Source organism: Lissotriton vulgaris, chromosome 4_1 (genome assembly GCF_964263255.1).
Source record: "Lissotriton vulgaris chromosome 4_1, aLisVul1.2, whole genome shotgun sequence".
Taxonomy (NCBI): Eukaryota; Metazoa; Chordata; class Amphibia; order Caudata; family Salamandridae; genus Lissotriton; species Lissotriton vulgaris.
This window is the reverse complement of record NC_141691.1, coordinates 735,953,636-735,967,842: the sequence shown is the minus strand read 5'-3', so window position 1 is coordinate 735,967,842 and position 14,207 is coordinate 735,953,636.

Here is a 14,207-nt window from a genome sequence, read left to right as displayed (position 1 = left end):
AAGCGGCGATAATGGGCTTGATAATATGCTCTATAGAATTCCAATCGAAGCCTATGTGTCCTTCACATCTAACATGGGCTTCAATAGGAATTCCATAGAGCATATTATCAAGCCCATTATCGCCGCATTATCAGCAGTTTTCTGCCGATAAAGCGGCGATCATTTTATCGCCTGTCTTGATAATATGCCCCATAATTCCTTAATGTACAAAGATGCACCACATACATTCCCATACAACTTATCAACTCACCTTTCAAATTGATTTGTAGATTAAGAAGAATGCCACTCACACAGTAGATATTCTTATACAGAATCTCTCTAGTTCAGTTTTTGCAGTAGAAACACGAAATGGAACATTTTCCCTCTCATTTTACACATACATACATATAAACAACCAATTAAAATCCTTCACACATTAATTCAAAACGAAACACACATTTCTATTGCTTTAACATTTCAAACCTTTCCAACTGACATAACTTTCCACCCTACCCCCAACAGATCATGTAAAAGTCAACTGTCAACAGAGGTTAAAAGTTCAGCCCTGTATAAAGCACTGCTCCTCAACAAATTTAGACTATGCATAAGCACTTACTTATAAGTACCAATAAAGAGAAAAGGTCTCATTTCAAGCAACCAACATATAAACACATAAACTTGATAGATATCTGCAAAATATATATTTTTTATTGATTTTTTCTTGCTTACGTACGCTTATGAAACGACTTTCAGAATTCGCACAGTACGCATACACTAAATATACCGTAAAAAAAAAACAAAGTAGCATCTATCACTAATTTTTTACAATCCCCGGGGACCCCATCCCCCGGGCTCAAATATAACGTTCAGGACCGTGGGGGGAGCCCCAAAACCCCCATGGTCCCAGCCAGCTCCCAGCGTCCTTCGGGAGCCGGAATTGCTTTTTGTCAGAGAGACCAGCTTACATGCTGCTCTATCAGACAAAAAGCGGTATAGAGACAAAATATCGACTCCAAAATATCGACTGGACATAATATCGAGTTTTAAATATAGACTGGACAAAATATCGACTGGACATAATATCGACTACAAAAATATCGTTTTTCAGGTAAGTGAAGTAATATCGACTGTATAAAATATAGACAGCAAAAATATCGATTTTTTAATAATATATAATATTTTATAGTGTATTTTTATGTAATAATATGTGTGAATAGTGTGTATTAATGTTATAAAATATTTTATTACATGAATTTTGTTTTTATAATAATTGCGTAATGTAATTCTGTAGCGGGTTGTGGGTTTATAGGGGAATAGGGTGGGAAGTAATTTAATAATAATTAATTAATTAATATATGTTTGTTAATATTTTTAATTAATAATTAATTGATAATTAATTAATATTAATTAGTTAATTAATTAATATAATTTTGAACATATTTTGTATTAGTAAATAATTGTTAATTAATTAATTGTAATTAGTTAATTACATTAATTAGAGTACATTTTTAATATATATAATTTTGTGTTATTTTTAAGTAATTAATTTGGAAAAAATAATATTAATTATTAAAATAATTACAGCTAATGTTCTAATATTTTTACTTTATTGTTATTGTTAATTAATAATTAATTGGTAATTAAATAATATTGATACATTTTGGGTAAAGGAGCATTTTTAGGGTTCAGGGTCAGTTTTCAGTTCATGGGTAAAGGGGTATTTTTAGGGTTCAGGGTCAGTTTTCAGTTCATGGGTAAAGGGGTATTTTTAGGGTTCAGGGTCAGTTTTCAGTTCATGGGTAAAGGGGTATTTTTAGGGTTCGGGTCAGTTTTCAATTCATGGGTAAAGGGGTATTTTTAGGGTTCAGGGTCAGTTTTCAGTTCATGGGTAAAGGGGTATTTTTAGGGTTCAGGGTCAGTTTTCAGTTCATGGGTAAAGGGGTATTTTTAGGGTTCAGGGTCAGTTTTCAGTTCATGGGTAAAGGGGTATTTTTAGGGTTCAGGGTCAGTTTTCAGTTTTTGGGTAAAGGGGTATTTTTAGGGTTCAGGGTCAGTTTTCAGTTTTTGGGTAAAGGGGCATTTTTAGGGTTCAGGGTCAGTTTTCAGTTTTTGGGTAAAGGGGTATTTTTAGGGTTCAGGGTCAGTTTTGAGTTTTTGGGTAAAGGGGTATTTTTAGGGTTCAGGGTCAGTTTTGGGTTTTTGGGTAAAGGGGTATTTTTAGGGTTCAGGGTCAACAAATAAGATTTTAAAAAATTATTTTTATTATTTTCATTTATTATTTAATTATTATAATTTAATTTAAGTCGTTTTAAGTATATTTTAGTAATTCAAATTTAATATTAATTTAATTTAACACTGTTTTTAATAAAGTCGATATTTTTTACATCTATATTTTTGTTAACGATATTTTGTACTCGATATTTTTGTACTTACCTGTTTGTAGATACAAACTCGATATTTTGACTGTCGATATTTTGTCCACGATATTTTGGCAAGTCGATATTTTGTCCCTCGATATTATTTCAGTGATCCACAAAAAGCAATCTGCTTTCCTACATGAAAGAGAACTCTCGCCCTACCATAGCAAACAGCAGTGTCCCAGGGATAGGTACCCCGTAACACTACAGGAGCCGGCCCTGGGAGGTGTTGGTCCCCAGGGCCATCAAAGGCTCAACAAAGGCCATCAAAGATCTTGACCTTAGGGATCATTGTAAACCCCCCTAAGCAGTCCTAGGGGGACAGGAAGTCCTATAGCAAATATCAAACTTTTCCTGTCAATCTACACACTCAATCTACACACATATAGAAATAAATAAAAAATCACATTTATTTCCACATTTAATCAAAACGAAACACACTTTTATATTGCTTAAACATTTGCACCCTTTCCAACTGACAAAACTTTCAACCCTTCCCCCATTCCACAATCTGCCAGTTACCATAGAAAGACTTCAGGGAACACCTAACTCAGCACACAGGTGAAAAGTTCATCATACATTGTTGCAAATTAAAACAGCAAGTGTGCTTGACTTGAGAATATACCAGCTTATCTTATGTAACGTTCTTTTCTATCAGTTTTTCTTAACCAATAAAAATCAGACTTTTTAAAAACAGAAACATGCATCCTAGCTTAGTGTAGAATGTTGTCGAACAACCAATCATTTCTTTTCTTTTTTCAAAACTGCATGTTGCCCACCATTTTAGAAAAATCTTACTTTTCGAACTGCCATTTCATTTACAGAGACCTTTAGAGTGCATCCAGACCTCTCTTCAGGATGCTTACAGTGTGGATTGTGGGACACAGCTATATTTTCTGGAGCCAAAGGTACGCACAACAGAAACGAATTCACAAAGACCTACTTTTACCAAATGTAGACATTAAATGGATTGGACAGAGAGGATTAAAGTGGCACCAATTGATGCCATTGGTGAAATCCTTTTTACATCTCCAACACCCTGACCTCATAATTGTGCACTGTGGTGGCAATGACCTAGACACTTTAGGGGTAGGTCTGGAAATGCTTATGAAGGACACCTTTGCACAATTGATGACACTTTTCCCCCAAACTGCCTTTGTCTATTTTGGAAATGGTCCAACCACTCTTGTCCACAGATTGAAAAAGCTAGGAAACATGTGAATAAACCGGTTTCTGCCTTTCTCAGAGACTATAGAATGGGATCCAGCTACCACAACAATCTGCGTTTCAATATCCATGACATCTATAGGAGAGACGGTGTACATTTTACAGATGAGGGAAACAGTCTACCTCTTGAACTTTAGACTCTGCATTGGTACTTACTTGTAGGTACTAAAATCTCCCAATAAACACAAGGGCTCTTTTTAGAGTCACCCAACATCTAAACACATACACTTCATAAATATCTAAAAAATATTATTTTTCTTCCTTCAGTATGCTTATGGGATGACTTCCAATCTTCGTACCGTACCTCGTCCATACGTACTTGGTACGATAAATCTACCATAAGAAAAATAGCCTTTATCACAAATTTTTTATAATCCCCGAAGACCCCATCCCCCGGGGCTCAAATGTAACGTTGCGGACCGTGGGAAGAGCCCCAAGGCCTCCACGGTCCCAGCCGGCTCCCCACTTCCTGCGGGAGCCGGTATTGCTTTTCGTCACAGAGAGCAGCTTACATGCTTCTATTCTACTTTCAAAGATGATTTCAACAGGTATACATTTTATAAAATAATATAGTACTGCACGCTAAAGGAGAAAAGTCACTCAATTATGATAGAATAGAAAATAGAAAAAAATACTTCTACACTCAACAAACTCGTAAGCAGAGTATACAGTTTATTTTAAAAACACCCTACCACAACTAGTTTTTGAAACGCTTTATACAATAAAATGCGTCACAAAATAGGCTACATACATGGTGACTGTATCGTAACGTCACATAGAAAAAAGAAAGCCACTCTTACGCTACCAGGAAAACACAACAACAGTAAAAGGCCCAAATTTCCATTGTAGTGATTTCTTAGTTGCAAGTCTAGTTGTCAGATAGACACACACACTCCCTCATGGCTGGTATACACACACACCACCCCCATTCAGCATATCTGTCACTACACACGTGACCCTATGTTTAAAAAAGACGGAGTGCACGTGTTGTATGCCATTTTAAAGTTGTTCCCAAAGCACCGAACAAGGAGCCCACTACTACATGCGTGGCCTCTTTGGTCACTGAGATAGTGGTGCCCGAAGCACTGAGCGGGTGAAGAACCTGCAATGATGATGATGATGATGGGAGCACAAATATGTCGTTAGCCATAGAGAGATCAAGACTCGGCAGCATATATGAGACTTCTTTGTTGGAGATCGGGACTACATCATGAAGAAGGTGTCTTTTCCACGAAAAGGTGAGCAGTGAGACTTGAGTACGCATCGGAAGGAGTCAAAGGGTTTGTCACGGGGATCCTGGCTGTCTGGTACAGGAGCGGGGCGAGGACTTTAACAGCTGTTCCTTTCCGCCCCGCGAACAGGATGCCTACGGCCCCTTTAATGCCGCCTGGGCCTTCCAGGGGGAGGAAACCTCACCTGTGACGTCACCGCCGCTTAACCAATCCGGATCGGAGGAGGCGTACAAACTTCACCAGCAGGAAGACGATGGCGCGAAAGCCGAAGGAGGACCGGGAACAGAGACGCCGGAGCAGAGCTGCATTCCTGACAGCGAGCCCAGGAAGAAGGAGCACGTAGAAGACGGCCAGCCCAGTGAAGTCAACAAGCCTGGAGGCCACCGACAACACAAGCCGCCCGCCGCACTTCAGGAGAAGTGTGGCTAAACAAGGTACGGGACCGATTCCGTAGACTTGCATTCTCACAGGGTGGGACGGGGTAGGGGTGGGTGAGGGTGGTCACGGGACGGGTTTTGTGTGGCGGTCTTTTGTTTCTTCAAGTTCCCTAAGCACGCGTCTATCGCCTCACCATCCCGCTACCTGATTCTGTTGTACCGAAATGCCGGTGACGGTGCCTGGTGATCCTCTCACTCCCCTCCCTCCTCCTTCACATTTGGATCCCAGAAACATAGCAGTAATCCTGGGGTTTGTTTCTTCTCTTTTTGTTCTCGGCGGAGAGTTCCCCAGAAGTCCCGACAAGAACGCCTGAAGTCAGCCAAGGAGGCCAGGAAGGACAACTGCCTACGCCACCCTCCATCTTTTCTTTGTCTTATCGTTTGGTTGACACTGGCCAATCACCCAGAAGAAGGGTGTTAAGACATTTGGCTATAGTTATCATAAAAGAAATAAAGAAGCATCTATGAAGAACCTTTAGTGGTCCAGCGCTCGTTTCTTCCCAGACCCCCCCCTTAGTGCATCGGTCACAGGGTTGTAGCTGACTACATACAAAAATGCGACTTAGTATTTTAGACGAACGCACTCCTACATAATGTATTAATTTACATGTTTAATTTTTTTCCCAATAGCAGTAACGTTTTTATAATCGCTGAAATGTCTGGAATATATTCACAATACAAACAGTTCGTAGAAATGTGACAATGAACGTCTATAAAAGAGTGATATTATCTAACTCCAAATTAATACAGCAACAATTACCAATCATAAAATCTTTCTTTTAATATCTTTTAGATGTACAGCTTCACGATGGATTATGTAACAAGGACGACGGCAATAGCACTAGGTCAGCAAGGAAGCTTGTTTCTGAAACAACAACAAGCTATCTGTGAAAGGAGAGAATCTGTAGTATACAGAAGGCGCGCAAAACACACATTGGGCTAACGGGGCTTCAGCTAGGAGGAGATAGCTTCCTGGGCCCACACACAGTCGCACCCGAGTACGTCACAGGTCTTTTAAAGACATTTTGCTTGTTAATGAAGCTTTGATATCCCCCCTGCTTACAGCCCCTGCAGCTCCACTCTTCTTTTTGCTTGAAATTAAGCTCCTCCCTGAAATTTTTTCTAGCCCCCCCCCCCGATATTTTTGACTGTGGTTGCGCCTCTGGCTTCAGGTACCCCCTCCCCTGTCGTGTATGTCTCTCCCACGTTTTAATGCCCTTTTTTCTCTTTCTCTTTCTTACTTTCTCACATCATTTCTCTTTCTTTTTTAAAGTTTTGGACGCTGCTATCTCCACTCTGCTGTATACAACCTTATCTGAATTGAAATTATTAACTCTCTCTACAGTGAAGGCTTCTTACACACGTAGAGCACCATCTTTCAATCACGCCAATGGCACTAGGTGACAAAGAATTTCGTTTCCGAAACAACAACAAATTATCTGTGAAAGGAGAGAGTGGGTAGTGTGCAGCAGCTTGACTGTGCAGAAATGTATAATTACCTCCGAGCAGTGACAACAGATAGGTTACAACAGTCTGAGAAACAGATCTACAAGCTTATTGCGCCACTTTTGTGTCACTTTTAACATGAGAAAACTGGCGCAAGGAGTTGGTAAATCTGCGTCTCACTTTTCAAGAAAAAATCTCAACTCCAGACTCTGCGAGACACTTTTAATGTTCTTTTCTCTCTCTTTCTCTCTCTAGCTCTCTATGACATCATTTCTCTTTCTCTTTTAAAGTTACAGACACTGCTGTCTGCTTGGACGTGTAGAACAACAGTTGAACTCAAGTTGTGAATTCCACTGGCCGCAGTGTTTAAAGAAGGGTAAGCACAGAGGCCTGGATATACAATGCCTTCATTACAATGCATTAGAAATAAGTCGGCACATTTACAATCCCGTTGTGCCACTTTTGTGTCAGTACCGCCGTAGGTACTTCCATATACACACCATTTGAATGCGGGACTATAACAGAACTAAAATGCACTAGGCACACTGCACACGTAAAACCGTAGTATTACCTGTATCTGTGAAACAAGAGTGGGTAGTGTGCAGCAGCTTGACTGCGCAGAAATGTATAATTACCTCCGTGCAGTGACAACAGATAGGTTACAACAGTCTGATAAATAGATCTACAGGTTTATTACGCCACTTTTGTGTCACTTTTAACATGGGAAAAGTGACACAAGGAGCTTGTAAATCTACGTCTGACTTTTCAAGAAAAAATCTCAACTCCAGACTCTGGGAGACAGTTTTAATGTTGTTTTCTCTCTCTTTCTTTCTCTATCTCACTCTCTGTGACATCATTTATCTTTCTCTTTTAAACTTGTAGACACTGCTGTCTGCTTTGACGTGTAGAACAACAGCTAAAGTGAAGTTGTGAATTCCACTGGCCGCAGTGTTTGGCCGCAGTGTTTATACAACGGTAAGCACAGAGGCCTAGATATACAATGCCTTCATTACAATGCATTGGAAATAAGTCGGCATATTTACAATCGTGTTGTTCGACTTTTGTGTCAGTAACACAGTAGGCACTTCCATATACACACCACTTGAACGCAGCACTATAACAGAACTGAAATGTACTAGGCACACTACACACGTGCAACCGTAGTGTTCCCTTGACTTGTAATGCTTCAGCTCATTTACTCACATCTACATAATTCCAAACTCTAATTTTTTTTTTGTTTTGCAGATTACCAATCATACGTCTTTTGGAGTCCACTTCACAATTTGTTTATAATATTGTTTTTTATGTTATTTTTCTAGTTGTTTATAATACAGTTATCATTAAGTTTCATTTACAGTTATTGTTTTAATAAAAGTTAATAAAAAAAGACATACTTCTTTTTGTTTGGGGGGGGTGACAGTCCACAATAAAAATAATATTTATAATGTTGAAGTACTATAGTAAGATGTTCAAGAGTAGGATTACAACGTGGTCATAACCATGTGTGATTGTCACCACGAAGCCATTAGCACACATATGGCTTTACCACGCATACTCTTACAACTAGTAAACATTTACCACGCATGATAAACGCATAATCATAATAATGTCTTTGTGTTGACAAACATGCGTTGTAATGGCTGTGGCTTACATGCTTCAAATTAGTTTTTAGGTATAAGTGTGACCAAGTCTGATAACATCAGAGGCCAAGGACAAACACCGTGGTGTCTGTGGCAGGAAATCTCATCGATCACAGAGAAGATAAGCGGAGGGTAAAATGAAAGTAACAGATATGATAAAAGTAACGGAGGAAAACTACTAAAATGGCGGTGGATGGAGTATGTAATCAACGTTTGGCGCCTCAACACTACATTTCAAATAATTATAGATACATTATGTTTATTAATATATTACAAAAGTATAGCAGAGGATGACACACACGGCCCGGAAAAAGAAAGCGGCTAATTTAATACCTGAAATGAGGAGAGGTTTGCTTGGCGAACTTGAAGAAAAAGAAAAAAAACGTGGGCTTGGAAACGAGGATGCGCATGCGTAGAGAGTACAACTGGTGCACAAAAAAACCCGGAAAGTTTTACATACTATCATAGAAATATAGCTCTTTTTTTGACCAGTAAAGTTAGTTCTCAAAAATAACTCTTTATTTTTTTAGCCCCAATGCCGCCACGATCCCAGACGGCTCCCCGCGTCCTTTGAGAGCCCGCATTGCTTTACATGCTGCTCTCTCTGACGAAAAACAATCTGCTTTCTTACTTGAAAGAGAGAGCAGATTAACTTGCTCTCTTTTTCAAATAGGAAAGCAGTTTGCTATGGTAAAGTGGTAGCGGCGACGGTACCGCCCTACCATAGCAAACAGCAGTGTCCCGGGAGTACGCACCCCGAGACACTGCAAGAGCCGGCCCTCGGAGATGGTGGTCCCCAGGGCCATCAATGGTTCCAGTAAGGGGGCTGCGCGACCCCCTCCCACATTAAAAAACCCTGAGGAGTGCAGGTACCCGGGGCTGGAAGGTCATTTTACATATTACTGCCCCGCGAAGCTGGCGGTCCCCGCGACGTGTACGGGGAGAGAAGGAGGGAAAGCTGAAAACTACTTAAAAATATTTAAAAAAATGTTTTTAAAAAAGCCCAGACGGGCTGCCGGTCCCCGAGACTGAGGGGAGGAGGACCGTAACCCCCCGCATACTTCAAAATAAAACCACAGAGGGGTGGCGTTCCCCGATGCTCGGAGCACCTCACAAGCCCCCCATTATGGAAAAAAATTGCCCCCGGAATTTGCCCCCCAGGGACCTAATGAATAAAACAGACTTCTAGTTTGTTTTCCTTTTTCCATTGTGTACGAGTACCATACGCTTACCCTTCGATTTAAAAAAAAACAAAACAAAACAAATTGAGCATAAAGATCCATGTACGACCCCCTGAGCAAGCCTAGAGGGTCAGGATGTTTCTACCCTGCCCCCTTTTCTTATTTCTCAACTTTGTTTTACTGGTTTCTTGTGACTCGGTGCTAGCGATGAACAAGATGGCTGTCAACACTTCCTGGTTTGGAGTATTGACAGTTGACAGCAAATCAGCATGCAGCTCGTTCTCGTAATTCTACGGATTTCCGTACGCGTGCTGAACTTCGTCTCTAGATATCGCTATAATTTTCTCAGGAACTACTGAATGGATTTACACCATTTAACAAAAAGCACAATCTGCGAACCGAACTCTACCATTCTGCCAAATTTTGTGTAATTCCATTCAGCCGTTCGGGCTGTAGCCCTGGCTAAAGGTCCCTATGGAAAATTGTATGGGGAAAACACGTTTTGGGACTACCCCTTTTTTTCTCTGCCCCCACTTGACGAATCACCCCCAAACATTCAGGGAAGGAGCGGAACCGAGCAGGCCATTTTCTTGGAGAAATTCGCGAAGATTCGTCCACCGGCGCCAAAGTTATTCCAAATAGAATGTTGTGGATTTCCTATGGAAACTAGGTACTAACTATAACTACCTACTGTCGACTGCCAGTAGGCTATTTTGGCTTAAAGAACCAGGTACCCTGTGTTATTTATACGGACCTAATGCTCGACGGTACTCCGTTTTTGTGGTATATTTATTACTGGCTAGCTCCGCCGGCTGCGAGCTACCCCACCTAAGGGGAAGGATTTCCAGCAGGAGCAAATTTGTTTGGAATATATATGTATGGGACTGCGAGTGGCCTGCTGCACACGCTGACGCTTGCGAGGTGGTGTGCGTCATCCCGCTGTGTGTGGTGTTCTCATTTGGGGCAACCTGTGTTTTTGTGTATTAGCGGCTAGTCCGGCCGCGAGAATGCCCCGCCGCCCAAAGGCGGACCATCAGCACCTGGATCTCCTGGGTGCGTGTTTGGACAGAGGGAGCCTCACTCGCTTGGAGACTTGCAGCGAGCAACAGAGCTGACATCGCGCTCCCACCTTACAGGGATTGTTATCTTTTGGGAAGCAGGAACTGCAGCCACTTGGTTAATGAACATTCAAGTCTTTTTTGGCAATATATGGAACTACTTTAACCAGCATGCCATGCGCCCATTGGGGCGGGACTCATGATTAAATAAATATCAGCTGTTCTTACATTGCAGTTTCCTGCTTCTTTGCCAGTGATCAAGAGCTAAGAAGAGCTCGAAACGCGTATGGCTTTTTGGGACTGCGAGTGGCCTGCTGCACACGCTGACGCTTGCGAGGTGGTGTGCATCATCCCGCTGTGTGTGGTGTTCTCATTTGGGGCAACCTGTGTTTTTGTATATATATATATATATATATATATATATATATATATATATATATATATATATATATATATATATATATATATATATATATATATATATATATATATATATATGTATATATATATATATATATATGTATATATATATATATATATATATATATATATATGTATATATATATATATATCCAAACAAAGAGTTTAGCCCTCAGTGGAAGAAGCCACAAGAATGGTAAAATTTGGATCCATTTCTTTAAGGAGCAGCTGCAACAGGAGACGCAGAGAGAACAGTCACCATCTGTGCGTGTACAGCCAGACCGGTTTCGGGAGTCTATCCCTTCTTCAATGGCTCCTGCTTGGCAATGATGATGCAGTATGCACTCGTGATATTAAAGCCTGCCTTCAAGGGCGTGGTCAGATGAAATGGCCTTCTGGGTCTTGTAGTGCATACACCATTTACCTCGTGTGAGTTCATCATTGTGGCAGTTAATAAAAGTACGATTAAAACCCATGTGGGCTGGTGAGCATGTGGCTCTGGGTGTCCTCTTGTCTGTGGTCAGCTGCTTCTGGACACCACTCCCCCGTGTACTGATCGCACCGTTGGGCGCAATCACGGGTCCGCAGCAAGCGGCAGGCTTTGCTTCCGCGACTGGGCTCAGCCTCAAAATATCCAAACAAAGAGTTTAGCCCTCAGTGGAAGAAGCCACAAGAATGGTAAAATTTGGATCCGTTTCTTTAAGGAGCAGCTGCAACAGGAGACGCAGAGAGAACAGTCACCATCTGTTTGTGTACAGCCAGACCAGTTTAGGGAGTCTATCCCTTCTTCAATGGCTCCTGCTTGGGTCTTGTAGTGCATACACCATTTACCTCGTGTGAGTTCATCATTGTGGCAGTTAATAAAAGTACGATTAAAACCCATGTATATATATATATATATATATATATATATATATATATATATATATATATATATATATATATATATATATACATATTTTAAAACAATCTAAGCAGTTAATGCTTTATAGGCATGTTCTAAAAACTGAACTGTCCTTATAATTGCACTGTCCTCTTTGAGCCTGAAACAATAACGCGCAGCCTCTACAGTTGTTCTTATTTTTATATTATTAAACAAGGGACGTAAGTATATCCTCCATGTCGGCAACAGCTTCGGGCAGATGCATATTAAATGTTCAAGAGTTTCTTTACCGATTCCACAAAGCCGGCATACTTGTATACCTGTAAGTACCTGATTAGAAAGTCCCTTCAAACTCCCCATTCGGAATATAAAATTGTCTAAACCCTAAATATTTCCATTTTATGTAACTGGACAAATTCCATCCCAAGTAATCTTGAGCCTGTAAAGTATAAGTATCAATTACTAAATCTGTATGTTTATATTTCCCAGCATGTAGAAGATCTAAATTCCACTATCATCATTAGTGTATTACGTATTAGGTTTTTCCGCACATCCCTGGACATTCGCCCCATTTCCTGTATATCAGGCAGATCATAAGATCCTATTTCCATCATTATACTATATAGTTGCAAATCTCTGTCTTTTTTTGCTCCAAAGTTCTTCAAATATTAGGTATTTCAGTGTGCATAAATCAGCCTTAGCACAGACAATTATGTAGTTAGCACAACTTATCTTATGCAACGTTTCCAGCGATTTTAGACCAAATTCCAATCTTATCGTACAATGCGGAGTTGCCTGTCTTAAGTGAAGTAAGGTGCGTACACATTTCATAAAACATTTCTCGAGTTCAAGGATGGCTTTCTTGTTCATAACTGGAGATGCATGTAGTAAATACGGAATCATTTTCATTTGTAGTACTTTAAGTGATGGAATAATTGCATTTCCACCGAACAGTTTCATGAATCTCAAGATTAATTTAGTAATAGCTAATGATTTTGCATTCTTACTAGTCTTATGGTTTAACCACGATAACTTTTTGTCAAACGTTACGCCAAGATAATTATATTGTTCCACTACCTCAATTACATAAATAAAGTCCACTTTTTAGATTTTATGGACTGTCCAAACATCACATTTTTTGTTTTAGACAAGTTAGCGATCAAACCATTCACTGTATTATATGTATGTAATTGATTCAGTTGATACTGGAGTCCTTTTGGAGTTAGGGACAAGATTACTATATCATCGGCATATGCTAGATATGGTATCTTTTTGATTCCTAGTTTGGGTGCCATGCCCGTTTCTGAACTTAGCATCAAATCTATATCTGCAATATACAAAGAAAATAACAGCAGGCAAGGACATAGCCTTGCTTAAGACCATTTGTAGTATCCATTTTTGGTGATAATGTATTATCATGAGCCACTTTCACCCTAAGCCATGTTTCCGAATGCAAGCCAATAATAACATTCAGAAGATTCAGATAGACCTCCCATGCTGTTAATTTACTCCACAGCCTTTGCCGGTTAACCTTATGAAATGATGTGGAATAATCCACAAAACAGGCGTATAGTGTTATCTTCCACATGCTTGCCTTTTTTCCTAATAAGGACAATGAAGCGATATTATCAAGTGTCGAACACCCTGAGCGAAATCCAGTTTGATTTATTGGTATTAATGATTTTTCCTCCGCCCATGACCTTAATTTATTTTGAAGGTGTTTTGCAAACAGTTTCCCTTCAAAGTCCAGTAATGCTATTAGTCTGTAGCTGGACAGATCATCTTTAGGGGCCCGCTTATAAATTGGATGAACAATCGCTCCTTTCCAGGAAGAGGGTATTATCCCATAGCTATATAATTAGTATGTGCCACATGACATTATTAACATTTGTTATCTGAATACCACCATTCTGCTACTCCTGTACCTTCACATAACATTTTGCCATCTGTGCCATTTCTCACAGGTCTAGCCTCTCTAGGTATGGCCCTTAAATTCCAGCCTATCAAATAAGGGGTTCTTTCCTTTCACACTGGTGTGTTGTTTTGCCAGTTTGTTGTGGTAGCATATTAGAGATCTTCTTTTCTCTGAGCTTGTTATTCGCCTTTCCAAACATGCACCTTCTCCTCTGTGTCTCCACTAGAAAGTCCGGATTATTGGATATTGAGTTGCCAATTTGAGTTAGTACCCGTTGATTTCTGGCAACCAGGAAAAGTTGCAACGCGTCACTTTAGCACAACATATGAATCATTATAATTTGCAGTAACCTATCAGGCAGCTAGCCCTGTG